Source organism: Trichosurus vulpecula, chromosome 5 (genome assembly GCF_011100635.1).
Source record: "Trichosurus vulpecula isolate mTriVul1 chromosome 5, mTriVul1.pri, whole genome shotgun sequence".
Taxonomy (NCBI): domain Eukaryota; kingdom Metazoa; phylum Chordata; class Mammalia; order Diprotodontia; family Phalangeridae; genus Trichosurus; species Trichosurus vulpecula.
This window is the reverse complement of record NC_050577.1, coordinates 100,368,292-100,380,489: the sequence shown is the minus strand read 5'-3', so window position 1 is coordinate 100,380,489 and position 12,198 is coordinate 100,368,292.

Here is a 12,198-nt window from a genome sequence, read left to right as displayed (position 1 = left end):
GAGCTTGTGGCAGCAGTGGATGGGGGACCTTCCTCATAGTTCCAGGGCAGAAAATAATAATTGTGGTGGCTCACAGGCCAGAACACAGGCCGGGAGAGTAGAAAACACCTCTCCTCAGATCATTCCACCTTGGAAGAACAGAAAACTTACAGGTCTATAGAAGTATCTCTGAAAATAGAACTATCCCCTGAAGCTTGGGACAGTACACCCTCCATCCTTCAACTTCATCAGTCCTCAGCTCAAAGTGATACCCGACTGAAATTTCAATTCAATCCAAGCCCACAAACTCTTCTTAGTACCTTCTATGGTCAGGACACTTAATTAGTCACTGAGAAAACAGAAAAAGAAACAAAAAAGTCACGGTCAATAGGAACTTAAATGCTCCTCAGGGGTAACAGCCAGCATGCAGTTATGATAAATACAAAATATACACAAGAAAAATACAAAGTAATTTGTTTTCATGATAGGGAGGAGAGAGCACTAATAATTTAGGGGCTGGGGGGCGGGGTGGAGGTCAGAAAAGACCTTGTGCTACAGTTGGCATTTCGTTTGGAAAAGAATTAGTAATCCTCCACCCATCTCTCAAAGCCATGGTAAGAACTTCTTTGCACTTATACTCTCCTTGGATTCGTGGGTATTTGTGTATGTGATTTTTCACTCCCTCTCTCCATTAGGTTGGAAGTTCCTTTAGGGTACTATATACAAGTACCTTACACATAAGTTTCTGAATAAATATGTATTTATGTCTTTTACCTGAATTCCTTTCTTTCCTCCTTTCTCCTTCCTTTTTCCCCCATTCGTTCTTTTTATTCTTCTCTTCTTAGCGTTAAGGTTGTTGAGTTCTACAGCTGTAGAACTTGTTTTTTTAAAGTATGTATTCAAATTAATAGTGAGAAAATCTCCCTCTTTGTGTCACCATTTTGTTTTCATTTAATATTTTTACAATCTTTTATAGATGCTCTTTTTTTTTACATCCCTATTACTGTAACTTTGTATACAGTGAAGCTGTAGCTTCAATGGCAAATAGGGTGGAGAATTGAGAAACTATCCAGTCAGTGAGGTCTATATTAATAGCTCCCCGAGGCCAGCTCTGGGCAAAAGTGAAACATGACAGTTTTCTTCAGTGACTCTCCATATGTCCCTTCGGAGTCTTATCTCCAGGCACACAGGCACCACCGCCTTCCCAGGGCAACACTCTGTGATCTAGTCCTACCTTGTTGTCTTTACCAGCTCTGATCAGTCAATATGTCCTCCTTCAGTGTACCTGTCTTCCAACCTTTCCCAGAAACTAGGCTTGCCCCTGAAAATGAAATCATATATGCCGATGTGTCAATGTTTTATCTGTATTAGACATGTTTTTTTTTAAACAAGGATTTGAGTTTTCTGGAAGCAGCACCTTTTGACCCAAAGTGAGGACTATATTGGTGGCAATTTCAGACAGCTGTGGTAGCCTACAAGGTGAGCTACTGCGGGTGAGATAGAGATAGGCCTTTCAGGCCCACATTTAAAAGGAGCTTCTTTTTCTCCCCTCTAAATATACTGTTCATCTTATATCTAATTTTGTCTGAGGGGGAAATACAACTACAAATTTATTTTCCCCTTCATTTTAATTTTCACAAATTTTCTTTTGTGAATTACTCAGTTACCATAATTATAGGAGGACAAACTGTTAGGATATATCCACAGATCTTTTCACAGAGCAGACACTGAGATTGGAGAGGGAAGTTGGCCAAGCTCTCGACAGCAGGCCAAATGGGAGTCTGTGTGTGGGTTTATCCAAAGGCAGCATTGTGTGGGAGGAAAGATCACAGGAGGGTAGCAATAGAGATGTGAAAAGAGCATCTATAAAAGATTGTAAAAATACATAGATGAAAACAAAATGGTGACACGAAGAGGGAGATTTTATCACTGTGCATTTGAATATATACTTTAAAAAAAAAACCAGAGAAGGTTATTGAATTCAAAGTAAAATTCTTTTTTATTCTTTGCATATCAAATGTTCTCATTTGTTGATAATTGATAAGTTCATAATAAAGTTTTTTTTTTCAATTTTTGTTCGTTTTTGAAAAGAAAGCTCACAAGGTTTGGGCACAGATGGCCATCTCAAGGCCACATGTGGCCCTCTAGGTTCTCAAGTGCAGCCCATTGACTGAATACAAACTTCACAGAACAAATCCCCTTAGTAAAAGGATTTGTTCTGTAAAATTTGGACTCAGTCAAAAGGCCGCACCCAAGGAACTAGAAGGTCCCACGTGGCCGGTTCCCCACCCCTGATTTAAGCTCAAGACTCAGTTCTGACCCTTACTGTCTGTATGAGCTGGGACAAGCCACTTAAAGTCCGATCCTCAGTTTGTTCTTCCGTAAAATGGAGATAATAGAGCCTGTGCTCATTTTATCCTTGCAAGAATAAAATGTGATAATGCTTGTAAGTGGCTTTAAAATGAAGCCTGTTAATCACGTCCAAAATGTGGCTATTTAAGACCAAATATTTACTTTCATTTGAAGCAAAACATTTCAATTAATGCTTCAATTTGAAAACATTTCTTGCGAAAGGCACTTGAGACTTGAATCTAAAGGGCTTGCTTAGCTAAATAAAGGTTGAAAGATGCTCCCTTTGCAAATGCAAGTCAAAATGCAACAGTCATGATATACTTTGAGTCCTTGCAAGTTTGACCTTTCAGCTGCTGATATTTAACTTTCAAGTTTTTGGATTAACCCAAGTAAACAGATTTTCTTTAAAATAATCAGAAACACACCCCCCAGTGCACCTAAGTTCTTGGCTATGGATACGGATGACCTTGTAGCAAACTTCGACTGAGTTCTCACATGTAATACTCTTGGAGGTAAAGGGGTTGTTACACATCTCTTTACTTTGTAAAAGGTAAATCACCAAGGTGATTTACTAAAGGAAATAGCACAATGTATAATTATAAATGGATGAATTCATAATTTTGACAATTACCGTGTGAAGTTTAATATGCCAGATGACCTAGTCCACAAGAGCAGTGGCAAAATTATCTCCCTTCTAAGGAAGTGGGTAATTTCTCCCCTTGCTTCTACTCGAAACGTTTTCATAATATTTCTCCCTCAGCACCTCTAGGATCTAGGGATTTCTCATTGCTTTCATACTCCTCCAGTAAACAATGAAGCTCAGAACAAGAACAATTCCCTCCCTTTAGGTTTCTGGCCATTTCATAACCAGCAGAAACATGAGAGGTTAGAGATTTTTTAAAGCAATTACTTCTTGAGCAAATAAACAAATGGAACAAAACAGTAATTTTCCCCATCTTCAAACTAAAAAATGTCCTTGGATTTTAAATGTTAATGCTTTTATGTGTCTAATCTTTGAAACAGAAATGTTTTTTTAAATATTTTTATTTTCAGCTCCAAATTCTCCCTCTCCCTCAATCCCTCCCTCATCCATTGAGATAACAAGAAATACAATTATACATATTAAGTCATGCAAAACATATGAAATAGAAATCTTCCAAGCCAGTTTCATACTTAATTATTTTATTCTGAAAATAGTGTAAAACAGGTTTTCTTGTTTCCAAGATGCTATGCTTCTGTCCATCCATTCTTCCTGTTACCTTTACTGACTACTTTCCTTCTTTCTGCCCCATTACTGTAGGTATTCAACCCTCTAATGTACTCTTTCTCTTACTATACTTTTATCCTTAAGAGATAAGTTTGAACTGTCAAAATTATAGAATGAAGCAGCTAAGGGGGACAGTGGATAGAGTCCTGGACTTGAAGTCAAGAAAATCTGAGTTCAAATTCTGCCTCGGATACATACTGCCTCAGTTTCCTCATCTGTAAAATGGGGATGATGAAAACCCCTACCTTACAGGGTTGTTCTGAGGTTCTGATGAGTTAACATATATTAAGGGTTTTGTAAATCTTAAAGAGGTACATAAATGCTAATCATCATTGCAGTTAGAAATATAATAATTATTACTACTTCTCTAACCTTGATCTTTCATGATATAATTCCAACTACCTATGTAGGATGGCATAGTGGATAGAAAGTTGGCTCCAGAACCAGGAAGACCTGGGTTCTAGTTCTGCCTCTTTTTGTTCTGTGACCTTGGGCAAGCGCTTAGTATTTCAGTCTTTTAGGTAAATTTCCAAGACTTTATTTAAATTGAAGGAATTATAATCCTGTAAATTTACAGAAACCTGGAAAGGAATTTCCTCATCTGGGAGTTCTGTACATCAATGAAATCATAGGTCCTGTGCCCATCCCTATCTCTAATTGCCTGTGTTCATTCTTTCATTTAAATATTCTATAGTTATCTCCAATGAAAATGTCACAAATTATTCTCCATTTTTCCCATCAAGGCATCCATCACAGCACCCAGTAGTACTGTACACGTAGCAAACAATAAATACTTGTTGGTTAAATGAATGAATTTTCTATTCTGGAATGCTCTATGCATGTCAGCAAGTTTGATTATCTGGCACAAAAAAACCCCAAAACACCTCTTCAATTTTTAAAAGTAAAGCCTCTAACAGCCTGCATTCTGAGCATTAAAGCTATTAAATGGAATGTTTCTTCTCCCACACTCCCCAGCATAGGTGTACCACATTAGCTTATAAACACTCCGAGCTGGGGGAGGGATTTGAGGAGGGGAGAGCAGAGAAATTCTATTACAACCTTGCTGACCATATGTAATTCTCATCGACATTAATGGTAATTGCACACATGTATCAAGGCGAATAATAATAACTCTTTGTCCTCACGGTGCATTTCATCGGCGGATATCAAAATGGTTTACAAAGTATCATTACCACCGTTTTACAGAACATGCTGTTATTATTGATGAGCAGGTAAGACTATTTCTGCTGCTTTGAAAACTGTGATGTAAAATACAGAAAAAAACTGACGACTGCGTTATAAAGAGAATAGATTATGCCAAGAATCCTAACAACTATAGAGATTGTCTGGAAAATACTTTGAATTCCATCAAAGCCATGTGATTTACAAATGTATTTTGTATTTTATTGCTAAATTTCACTTCTTGGAAAGGAATTAATAGGGGTTATAACATGCACTGTGACTGTCAGAAAAGATAAGAGTTACAGGGAAAAAAATAGATGTGAGAAAGCCACCCTGAGCAGCGAGTGGACTAGGCAAGCAGAAAAAGATTTATTTATTTATTTTTGTTTAAATCATAAACATCAGCAAGGGGCAAGATGAATATGGGTAGCATGAATGTTTTGATGGCCAGACCTCTTCAGTTGTGTTTTTAGCACAGGAGCAGAGAAATTGGGTGGTTGAAATATTTCGGGATTGGAGAATAATATGGCAGGCATGGAATAAACTCAAAGCAATATGTGAAAGTCAGGTGATAATCACAGTAACAGGGAATGGGTTGATGCTGGAATTCTGGTGGTGAAAAGAATATGTTGTAGCGAGGAGGAGGAGGTAAAGCTTGGTAAAAATGCATGAGGCCAAGAGATTGGAATGTCTTAAGTCATGTGAAATATATGGGGAGAGAAGCTAGGCTACAGATGTAGTTGTCCTTCTAGGTATATGGTTAAGAGTGGGCATTGATTTCAAAGATGGGTCAATGCCTACAGCAAAGGCAAAAAAACTGTATAGAATGCAGAGAAATATCAAAGCATTTAATAAATATGAGGAATCCTGAGGATAAAGAGGCTGATTTGTGTTTAACATGGATGGCAATGTCACTCTAGGTAAATATGTAGCAAGAACTGTTAGCCACTGTGGCAAATAAAAAGTACTATAAAGAAGAGCCCCTGTTGCGAAGGCCATCACAAACTGGTTGGGGAAATGAGATGTAAATGTCTTGTTATGGTTAAAAATCAACTAGCCAAGTCATTAGAAGAAATGTAATTTTTTCATTTACTGTGCTACCATAGGTAGTGATAAATTCCAAGATGAATGATGGCTGTAATGTTAATGGAACAGGAAGATCTTTTCCATCCATTAATAGGCCTATGTGATCTGCTTTGAGCTCTGGCCCAGCTCACAATTGTGACACATCCTGAGTCACAGAGTCCATTGGAGGAGGGAAGCTTGCTCAGGGGATGTTTGCTTGTAGGAAGGCTTTCACCTTTCGGTACTAAGTTGATTAGGCACTGTGTCACGAAGGTTGTGATGCCTTCTGGCTCTGAGAAGTGTAAATATACTCTGAGTTGGTGTTTTGCTTTGGGGATCTTTTGATTTCCTGGTCAAGACTGAGTAGCCACATGTTCAGAATCCTCCAACTGCTCAGATGTAAAGGCTCTCTCCATCCAGTGATATATGTAATGTGTGTAGCAATATTGCTTTCATCAGACAGTTACAACCCTGTCTGTTGATTTTTGTGCTTTTTATTTTCTCTGACGTTCAGGGTGCTCACTTTTGCCCTGAACTAGTGAATATAATTAAAGAAGATTGTTGACCCCTTTAAAAGCTATTTTTTCCTTTAAAGACAGATAAAAGAACCTGTGCCAGCAGGCCATCCTGGGTATGCTAGGGTGCTTGCTGCTACAATGGGGAAGTATCATAATGTCCCCAAAGTTGGGAGAGGGGTATGGGTCGAGGCTCATGTGTGTAGATGTGGGCTAGAGGAAATGGAAGAATGAGAGAAAAGACTAAAATTAGGAATCATGGAGCAAACAGAGCTGGTGGATCTTTAATATGGTAGATGCTGCTGTCACCAGCTAAATATTTAACAACATAACTTATCCACGCAAAGCACTGTGCTAGGCACCATGGGCAATACAAAGCAGTGGAAACACAAGAAGGCTACAGCAAACAAATGAGCAAAACTGAGGAGAACACATCTTAAGGGACTGTGTAAGCAGTGTGAATAATCTTCAGCCCTTCATTTGGCTCAGTTGGAATTTCTGGGGGGTTTTAAAGTACCTAACTGGGCAATGGTCCCACTCTCCTGATCACCCTAATCTCTTCTGCTGTCTGCTTTTGCTTTATGGCTGAACTCATCCTATTCACATTCACAGTTATGATTACTGTGTATTTCCCTCCATTTTCTTTTCCTTTCTTTCTTTCTTTCTTCTTCTGCTTCTTCTCTCTCTCTCTTTCTCTGTCTCTCTCCATCTCTCTCTCTCTCTCTCTCTCTCTCTCTCTCTCTCTCTCTCTCTCTCTCTCTCTCTCTCTCTGTCTCTCTCTCTGTCTATCTCTCTCTCTCCCTCTTTAAAAATCTGTTTTGTTTCTGACTATTGCCCCCTTTAATCCACTCTCCCTTTTGTCATTCCCTCATCCCTTTCTTTTGTCTCTTTCTCCTCCTATTTCCCTTTGCATAGAGTTGTTTGTCTTTCCTTCTTGGAAAGGACCAGGACATCAGGGAAGTATTCCATGACATGCAAGTGAATTGGATTTAAGTGAGGGAGGGCTGGGCAAAGTCACCAGCCTCATTTTCACTGGAGCCATCTGGGTCCAATGGCCAGATATAGATCAGGACCACTAGGGATGGCCCTGGATGCAGTGGGAAGCCTTGGCCTTTTTAAGCTAAGGTCTTTAACAGTTTGTCTGAGGCAGTGTCCATTCAGTGATTAAGGCTAGGTAAGAAATGAGGCAGTGAATGGCCTCTTTACCTAGTCAAAAAAAATCAGTCTGGGAGAAGACCCTCAGGATTTCTGGCCAGAACAGAATCAATTACTATTTACATTCACTCTGAGCCAATCAGGCTCCAAACAATGACCAAGTGGGGCTTGGCCTAGGACCTATTGTTGGCTGATCCATGAGAGCCAGACTTACTTAGGTTTATGGTGTGGTCCTTAAGGGAATAAAAAGTTTCAGAGATCCAAATTTACACTCCTTTGAGCAGAGCACCCTCCAGTGTGGGTATGATACCCTATGTGGACAGAGAAAAGAGAAGAGGGAGGGGTGGAGTTCAGGAGGGGAGGAGCTCTGTTGCCCAACTGTCTAGTTCCAGTTGGGTCCCCAGTGGGGCAGTTCCTCTTCCTACTCACTGAGGTTGTTGTTTGTCCTTCATTATAGAAGAGGACCATGACATCAGGGAAGTGATGTCATGACATTCAAATGAATTAGATTCATATATAGAAATCTATCTGACCCTACAAAGTCACCACATCCTCACTAGAGGAGAAAGTGAAGCTAGTGACTTTGTAAGGTCAGATAGATTCCTGTACACAGCTGAGTGTACGTGTGTGTATGTATGTATATATTTTTTTCTTCCCTCTTTGAACCAATTCTGATGAGAATAAGTTAGAAGCATTGCTTACCCACCCTTCTTTCTCCCCTTTAATATAAAAACTCTTTCTTGAATACCTATTTTTGTGGGAAAAAAATTCCCCCATCTGCCTCTCCCTTCCCCTTCTCCTAGCGCATACCTTTTTCTCACAACTTCATTTTTGAGGGAAGATCATTCTAGCATAATCAACCCTCACCAACGAACTCTGTCTATGGAGACCCCTTCTAACAGCCCCTAAAATGGTAACATTCTTAGGATTTACATGTATCATCTTCCCATGTAGGGATGTAAACAGTTTAACTTTGAGTCCCTGCTGATTACGCTTTAGGCTTTACCTTTCTTTGCTTCTCTTGAGTCTTCTGTTTAAATGTCTAATTCTCTATTCAACTCTGATCTTTTTATCAGGATTGCTTGAAAGTCCTTTGTTTCATTAGACACACATTATTTCCCTGAAGAATTATACTTAGCTTTACTGGGTAGGTGATTCTTGGTTGTAATCCTACCTCCTTTACCCTCTGGAAGGTCATATTCCAAGTCTTCCAATTCTTTAATGTGGAAACTGCTAAATCTTATGTTTTCCTAATTGTGGCTCCACATTATTTAAATTGTTTCATCCTGGCTGTTTGCAATATTTTCTCCTTGACTTGAGAGCTTTGGAATTTGACTATATTCTGGGAGTTTTCATTTTGAAATATCTTTCAGGAGGTGTGAGGTGGATTCTTTCAGCTTCTATTTTACCCTCTGGTTCTAGAATATCAGGGTAGTTTTCCTTGATAATTTCTCGAAAGATGATGTCTAGGCTCTTTTTTTGATCATGGCATTCAGGTAGTTCAATTATTCTTAAAATATCTCTTCTCAAACTATTTTCTAGCTCAGTTGTTTTTCCAATGTGATTTTTCATAGTTTCTTCTATCTTTTTTCATTTTCAACTTTGTTTTATTATGTCTCACACTTCTCTTTGACCCATTCTTATTCTTAAGTGATTCTTTTTTTCATGAGCCTTTTTGCCCGTTTGGCCAGTCCTGCTTTTAAGAAGGTATTTTCTTCAATGAATTTTTGTGTCTCTTTGCTATTAAGACAATTCTCGTTTTTAAGGTGTTACTTTCTTCAGTTTTTTTGTGTGCCTCTTTTACGAAGCTATTAATTCTCTTTTCGTGATTTCCTTTCATTGCTCTCATTTATTTTCCCAATTTTCCTCTACCATTCATTTCTCTTTTTAACTATTCCAGGAATTCCTGTTGGGCTTATTTCCAATTAGCATTTTTGTTGGAGGTTTTGCTTGTTGCTATTTCCAACGCTATTATCTTGAGTTTATGTCTTGGTTTTCTCTGCCAACATAGTAGCTTTTTAAGGTTGTGTTTTTTTTCTCATTTTTCCAGCCTATTTCTTGACTTTGAACTTTATGTTTAATTGGGCTCTGCTCATCTGGGTATGAATAAACCCTATCTCAAGCTTCAGGCTTTTTGTACTGCTGTTTTCGGAGCTAGTTCTGGGGATCTGCAAGTTTTGGTACTTCCAAAGTGATGTGATCAGTGCTGTCCTGATCTGCCTCTGGTCTTACCCAAGAAAGACCCCTCCTTCCCTGCAGCCACATGGGCTGGTGCTCCTCTTGGCCCTGGAACTGTGACTAGGCCCCCTGCTCTCCTGCATCCACAAGTGCTGGTATTCCTCTTTGCTTTGGAAATGCTACCAGGGACCCCATTCTTTTTAGACCAACTGCAAGTGTTCTTCTTTGTCCTACAACCACAACTTAGAATGGTATATTACTAATAGAGTTGCTGATCAATGCCAGCTGCATGCGGTGCCTGGAAAGGGTCCCTTGTAATCTTTTTCTGACCATTTGTCCAACTCCCTAACTATCTCTGGGCTAAGTGCTCCCAAATTTGCTGCTGTTGCCACCACTGGACTGCATGTTCTCTGGGATGGCTTTAATTCTGGTGTCACAGACCTCTCCTGCCAATCTTCTAAGTTTTTTTAGGCTGGAAAAAAATATATCTTAACTTGGCCTTTTGTTGGCTCTGCCACTCCAAAACTTGATTTGAGTTTTAAAGTTGTTTGGAGGGGATTGTTGAGAGAGTTCAGCTGGATTTCTGCCTTTAATCTGCCATTTTAGCTCTTTTTCCTTATTAAAATTTCTAATAGCTTTCTCTTCACTGACTTCTTCCTTATCACCTACAAATATATTCATAGGTTCCCCATCCCTTATAAATAAAGCAAAACAAAACAAAAAATCCATACTACCTTGGTGTTGTCATTCTCTCAAGCTAAATTACACCTGATCTCTTCTCCCTTTAACTTCCAAATTCCTAGAAAAAGCTATCTACACTCATTATGTGCAGCAGAGTAGCACAGTGGATTGCCAACCTGGAGTCAGAAAGAATCCTCTTCCTGAGTTCAAATCTGGCCTCATTCACATGACTCCCAGATCTCTTCTCTTTCTTGAGCTACAATCCCGCATCATAAACATTAACTGACTGCTCATCATCTCAACCTCACACATGTCTAATTCAACATGTCTAAAATGAATCCTATTGTCTAGTCCTCTCCCAGCCCATGCCTGATCCTCACAATCACTTTTGGTAACTTCTCTATTTCTTTTGACAGCAGTACCATTCTTCCAGTCACTCACATTCACAATCTCACAGTCATCCGTGACACTTCACTTTATTTCCCACCCTTTATACAGGCACTAGCACAGTTCTGTCCACTCTACCTCTATATCAACTCTTATATCTGTGTCCTTCTATTTGCATGGCTATCACCCTAGTCCAGGCCCTCATCATTTCTCACCTGGACTATTGCTTTAGGATCTTAACTGGTCTCCTTGCCTCCATGTCTTCCCCTTTCTAATCTATCTTCCACAGAGGTGGCGAAATAGTAATCCCAAAAGAGGCTTGACTATACCATTCTCCTGCTCAAGAAGCTTCTGTGGCTCCTTATTGGTAGAATAAAATTCAAGTGACTCCTTCTTGCATGAAATTTCTGTGAAATCCAATTATAACCAATATTTACAGAATTATATTATTTCCTTCTATGACCTCTAGATGACAAGCTAACCTGCTTTGCTGATCCTTATGCATAATATTATACCTTCGATCTCTATGCCTTTGCAGAGGCTATCTCCTATGCTTGTAGAAATTCTGTCACTCTTCATACCCACGTAGAATCCCTAGATTCCTTCAAAGGACAAATCAGATGCTACTTCCAATTGGACGGCTTTCCTAGTCTGTTTTGAGAGTTACTCCCACCAATGAAATTGCTTTACATTTATTCTGTATATGTTTTATTTACATTTATATATGTGTATATTGTCCCCTACTTCTGTGCAGTAACATAGAAGCTTCTTTATGGGAGTGACTTCTTTTGCCTTTATATTAAAAGTGACTAGAGCATAGTGCCTGGAACAAATAAGGGAATATATTAGGTATTCAATAAATGCTCATTGAATTGAAAGGAGTACAAAAGATGGTGAAGTAAAAATTATTAGTACTTAGTGACTGATTAGCTCTCTCTGTGTTGAGGAAGAGGGAAAAGAGTAAAGAAGTCAAAATTTTGAGCTTAGGTATCAAACATCTTGGGAGTAGAGAACACTTTTTTTTTGAGGGAGGGAGGTCTGAACCTGTGATTTTATCCCCTTGTGGAATTCCTGTTGTGTAAATTTCCTCCACTTATGCACATTGGTGACACCTCTGCAACTTACAATATTTGAGAAAATTGACTTGGACACTGAGAACTTGCAGGGTCACAAAGTTGGCTTCTTCCACATATGGGACTTGAAACCAGATCTTCCTTCGTCAAGGCCAGCTCTATTTCTATTGTGCTTCTATGATTTGGTTTATATCCCATTTATATTTTGTAATTCATAAACAGATTTCCTAGCTGGAAAAATATATACATAATGTATTTCAGGTGTTATTTAAAGTGTTATAACCTGAGGCAATCTTTCTTGTGGTCTGAGTTCAGTATTGGCTACTTTTATGGCCTCTAGCCTGAATCTATAACCATTCAAACC